The sequence below is a fragment of the Terrapene carolina genome, unplaced genomic scaffold (assembly GCF_002925995.2).
Source record: "Terrapene carolina triunguis isolate 2854851 unplaced genomic scaffold, T_m_triunguis-2.0 Scaffold96, whole genome shotgun sequence".
NCBI classification, from domain to species: domain Eukaryota; kingdom Metazoa; phylum Chordata; order Testudines; family Emydidae; genus Terrapene; species Terrapene triunguis.
Window position 1 is genome coordinate 8,761,200 of NW_020664447.1, and position 6,000 is coordinate 8,767,199.

The window sequence follows — 6,000 nt, forward strand, 5'->3', positions numbered from 1 at the left end:
CCACCTGCAATTATCCTTACCAACCATTAGATGTCACAACGTAGTTGAAAGACCCCACACTAGCCCCATTTCTCCTGTATTACAAAAAGGACTTTTGTTGTATTTTAGTAAGAAATCCAGGTGAGAACAGGTTTCATTACAATCATGACAGAAAAACTAAGCTTTGGCAGAAAAAAAAATCATAGTTAGCTATATAGACTGCTAGCAAATCCCTTCTCACCCTCTTAAAACAGAATCCAGCCATACTGAGAGAGAAAAAGGCACAGTACATATGCAACTCCACTAAAGTCTTAGCAGAGGGCAGAAGTTAGTCCTTAGATAAAGTTTTTAGTTCCAAAGTATCAGCTTGGTATTGATTAAAATTACCAAAAGATGGACAGGAAATTGGAACTGGAAAGAACCCATTGCTGATGTAATGCTTTCCTATCACTTAAAAAAAACCCAACAAGGTGGGGTTAGGAGACATTTCCCCATGACATGATGTAAATTTAGCTCATTCAGCAAGGTCCCCTCCCTTCATATGGTAATCATGCATTGATTGGGTTGAAAGAGTGCCAACTAAATGCAAGCCTCAGAAATTTGGATTGTGGCTTCAATATGGAGGAGTTTGTTTTCCTTACACAGGAAAACTGGATAGCATCCTTGGCTTAGTAAAACACTTGATAGCACAGAAGATAGTCATCAGTAGTTTAAGCTCTTCCCCTTCTCTCTCCCCCCACCCCCAACAATGTGGGAAGGGAGGGTCAGAAACAAAAGGGGCAGCAAATAAGGGCCAACACAGGGTGGGGAAAAACTTGTGTTTATAAGTGTTAAACTCCAATTAGAACATAGGAATTGCCATACTGGATCTTGTTCCATTTAGTCCAGTATCCAGCATGCATACTATAGAAGAAACTGAAAGAAACTCTGTGGTGAGCCATATGTGAGATAATTTGTTCCTCATGAAACCTTCTCTTAACCCCTAACAGTTAAGAGACTGGCATAAACCCTCAATCAAAGTTTTTTTCTTCCTTCAAAAACATTTTTGTTAATATTTTGTTGTAATTCTGGATATTATCTATATAAATGTTCAAGTCCTTGCTGAATCTTGCTAAATTCTTGGCCTCAACAACTTCCTGCATTGATGAGTTCCACCTTTTAATTATGGCTTGTGTGAAAAAGAGGAGACTCTTATGAGAAGGGTCCCTGAAGAGGGCCGGGGATGGGGGGTGGGGTAGAAATAAACTGTAGGGTATAACCCTCCACCACAGTATCGAGGACCCAGCAGTCTGAAGTTATAGCGGTCCATGTGGGGAGGAAAAAAGAAAAGTGGTTGGAGAACAACAGGACAGACGGATACAGAATACTCTGCGCTCAGGTATGATTGGTAAGAAAAATAAATCCAAGCCTTTTCTTTTGGTAAATAAAGTGTCTTCAATGCAATCAAATTTCTTCATCAATGATTCAGGGTCTATTCATCATTCACCACCAGGGGGCTATCAGGCTGGATCTTGCAAGGTGCTGAGCATTCTAGCTTCGATGCAACAAAGCCCCATTGACTTGAAGTCTATGGGACTACTCACATTTTTAAAATTAAGCACATGCTAAGTGCTTTGCTAGATTGGGGCCATAGTGCTCAGCACCCTGGAGGATCAAGCCCCTATATGGGTAACTTTGGGAGCTAGACACACAGATCCCAGTGCATCATTGAGAGAACATAATCCTTCCTCTCCCCTTTCCAAACACACGCACACACTCTCCTCTTTTGTGCTGTTATTTTTAATCCAATTTGCTGTGGGTTGCCATTGCAGCCCTTTTGCTCTTTGACTGAAGGGGGAGAAAGGGGAGCAGACAAATCCCCCTGGAGGCAATGCCAAGGCACAGTTCACCAGGGAGAGAAGATATGTAGAAATGTAGACACTCATTCAACATTTTAATGCATACAGCTTCCTATTTTGCTGGCTGAACATTGGCAGGACTCAAACAGATCATTGAGTTACTTCCTCTTGTTCAGTTCCTAAATATCTTTGTATTAAATAGAACATGCACCGTTCATCTGAAAAGGAAAATAGAAGAAAGAAACTGAAAAAACAGAACTAAAAACCCACAGGAACTAGTTTAATTAAATACTGTATATGTTCAATTTAACCATGTCCACACTAAAACTGCAAAGAGCACAAGCGAGTTACAATACCAGACAACAGACAGGTATGTGAATGCAAGAATGAGGATCGCCTTGCAGCCTGAAACCTGATGAGATGCTAGGATCAAAAGAAAGACTGCATGTGTTTTCCTACCATCCCCTTCTTGTTTAAAAACTCAACAGGGGAAAGATGGTTAAAGCAAAGGCACCTATCTGGAACTCAGGAAAAATGGGCTCAGTTCCCAGCTCTGCCACACACACTCACTGTGTGATCTTAGGCAAATCATTTAATCTCTCTGTGGCCCAGTTTCCCATCTGTAAAGAAGGGAGAAGTAATATTTCCTTTCTCCCACCTTCTGTCCATATTTAGATTGTAAGCTCTGTGGGTAGGAATTTTCTGATATCATGTGTCTATACACTGTCTAGCACAATGGGTTCCTGATCTTGGCTGGGCCCTCTGGACACTAATGTAATACAAATATGTTTTCCATGTGACTCTTTGTAAAGTGTTTTCGGGACCAATTCAAGTAATCTTTTTAGGGTTAACCAACTCCTTTTTTGGCCTGCATATCCAGATAGTGGGTGACTGAGGTTACAAAGCTTCTGCACAACGTATTCAAAAGTGTGGGGACAACTGTACATCATTTTCAGTTACACGTTTCCTATTCTCTGAACATAAAAGCGTATTTGCAGTTCAAAGTTCTTTGAAGCCATTCAGCTAATTCCAGGGAAAGGTTGCTTTGGGGCAAATACATAAACAGTTTGGAAAGCAATGCATTTGCAGCCTTGTGAAATAAGTTACCAAAGGGAGCTATAAAATTATAGTGGACAGGAATTGGGGTGGCGGAGGGCATGGTAAATTGTTTCACAAGCCTAGAAATGCTAATGTCAGCTTTGTACATATTCTACATAGTGTTTTGTGTAGCTCCAAAGATTTGAAAAATATTTTGTTTGCAGCTACACAGGGACTTCAAACACTAAAGGCAAACTGCAGCAATTGGTTATAATGCTATAATCCTAGGCAGCTACATAACTGCTACATTCCCTCAGAGGTGCTGAGAAATTGAGTTCAGGCTTGCAGTTTCCTTTCAATTCTTCTATTGGGAAGACAGGGTCCACTTCCCCATGAAAAGGACAGAAAATTCATCTAAATCCATGACTATTGGGCAGTCCATTGAAGGCAAGGGCCACCAGTTTGAGAATCCCGTGTTCAGCCCTGCTCTTTACCCCCAATCCCTTTACCTCAAGTTGTATTGCATTCAGAGGGATTCCAATGGTAGCTTTTATTATTTTTTGTACTATTGTAGGCCCTACAGGCGCCAAGCCAAGATTCGAGTCCGACTGTGCTAAGCACTGTACATGCACATAGAGGGAGAGAGCTATCCCCTACCCACCAAAAAAATTACAATCCCAAGGGGAGAAATGGGGGATAGGCCAGCGGCCTCAAAGTTAGTGTGAAGAAATGCCTGCACTACAGGTGGATTACCATTGATCCCAGCAGAGAGTTTAGGGGCAGAACCACAGACCATTTTACCAGGAAGAGGAAAGCAAAAACCACCCTTCTCCCCACCCAAGTAACTTAGGGAAATTCTGTAAAGAGAGCCTCAGACAGATTTCCTTTGCTAGACCATGTCCTGCAGGTTTTCTAGCCCAATGAGATTTGTGATAAAAACAATTTGGTGGTGGCAAGAGAGAGAAGATATCTTTTCAGCGCAAAATCCAAAATGAACTTGTCTGCCCCAGAAAGCGTTGTAGTAACTTTAAGTAGGCTGTAGAGAACAAGAACGCTGTATCAAAAAAGCTGAATCTCTGAACGTATACAAATAATACATTCTTTGGTCTGTGGGGAAAGGGAAGGCATTTAGCCTCAAATAGTCACAAGGCTGCTTACATTTTTGTGTGATTTTCTTTTTGCTAATCTTACTTCTGTTCATAATGGAACAAAACAGCATTAAAGACAAATATAAATTCAGACATATTTACAGAAACTCTGTCAGTTTTTAACAAGTTTTATCATCCACAGTCTTCAAAAGCTATTTACTAGCTTAACTGACAACTGAATAACTAACATGAACAGACTTCTGAACCACAAAAGACCTTTGTGCCGCCGATTCTCCATCCTATGGGATAATAGTTAGCATGTTTTTAATGCCTCTTTTTGCCTACATTATTGTATCTTCTGCTCTTTGCACTTCTATTTCTTTTGAAACATATAGCTTCCACAATGGGGAGCCTGGAATTATAGATGGCTTGTAGTTTTCTTGGGCATCCCATAGCTAAGTTTGAAGTTAGTTTCTAGAAGGTGGAATATGAAGCTCCCTCACCCAACTTCTGTACTCTACAGAGAGAAACCAAACTCCTTGAAACTTCACATGGCATACTACAGCTCCTGGGAAATCTGGGAAACTAGAGATGTAAATATCAGTTTAAAACGTTAACCAGTTAAACGATTAAAATTATATTGTTTAGCCAGTTAACTGTTAACCGAGGTACCTCTGGCTGGCCGGTGCAGCGCGACCGGAGTCGCTCCATCTGGCTGGCCCCGGTGCTGGGGCTGTTTCAGCATGGCCAAGGTCCCGTTGGGCCATCCCTGGCCCCTCCGGTCGGCCCAGCGCAACCAGGGCAGGGCCGGCCAGGGGTGGGACCACTCTGGCCGGCGCAGGGCCTCCAGGGTTAACGGTTAAGGTCTGTTAACGGTAAGCCTAATGCTTACCGGTTATCCATTTAACCTTTTACATCCCTATGGGAAGCAAGTGTTTTGAAGTTCGTGACCCAGATCCTTCAACACGTGTAGGCAGCTTTGTGTCGCTCTAACAGTGGTGTAAGCGCTCCAACATTCTTCCTGCAAGAACTACCTCCGAAAGGCAACTTGTAAAAATGTTGGTTGAGCCAATCAGAATTCTCTGTCAAGGAGCCAACTCCTAGAAAGGTCACTTCTGGCCACAGTACTGTATGCCACCAAGTGGTGGCACCTTCTAGTTTGGAGGTACACAAGGCTAAGGTATTCACATTTTCCCATCTCAGGACCCTAATATAGCCCTATAGGTTCAGATGAACTGAAAATTTGTCTAATCAGCTCAAGCCATCTCTACTGCATACCTTAAATAATAAAAGACATGGTATATATAAGTGGTACATATACTTAATTTAAACGTTGTAGTCTTACAAGAGCACAGGAACAAAATGGTGTGATATGTTTTACTGTGTGTTAATTTAGACATGCGGTGCGTGGTTATGTTTTGATGATCTAACACTTGTAGGCTTGAAGTATCTGGAGTTATAGTTGTAGAATTTAAATGGCATTTACTTACCATCCAAGGTTCTTGATTTAGAACCTGTTTTGACTGTAACATGGTTTTGAGACCTTTGCCTTTATTGTTTTGTAAAAATAGAGAGACCTAACTGCTGATGTTCTAATTTCGTACTGATCTGTGGACTCTTCCTCATGTATGTCTCAACCATTTCCTTTACTGACATTTAAATAGCAGACATTCCCAGCTGTACACCTTGCTGTCTCTGCAATTACTCTCCAACCAACAAGTAAGACATTTTCTTAGCTGAAACATGGCTCTTAGTTTTTGCAGATGTAAGGCGACTGTTGTCCCCTTACTAAAACTCAGTGGGGGTGCTTTGGTTGGCTAGCTCCCAGTACCAAAAGAAAGGGGAAGGGTCAATGGGAAATCAGCACACCAAGACTGACAGTCCCCAGGAACAATGGGGAGAGGCCAATGCTCCAGGTCAGCCTGATTGACAGGGCGGGCAGGCTAATCAGGGAGTCAGGAGGCCAGGGGGGTCCTGTCATCTATGTGAGCTGGAATTGCCTGGGTCAGAATTGGGCCAAGCTGAGCTGGGGAGCAGAGCCGTGCCAGCCAGAGGGG

The 6,000-nt window shown here is 42.3% G+C and overlaps 1 protein-coding gene across 7 annotated transcripts in view; it reads right to left on the reverse strand.

Annotated features, from left to right (window-relative positions):
- PPFIBP2 (PPFIA binding protein 2) overlaps positions 1 to 6,000 on the reverse strand; it is a 191,072-nt gene that overhangs the window by 113,742 nt on the left and 71,330 nt on the right. The gene's annotated exons all lie outside the window — the stretch shown is intronic.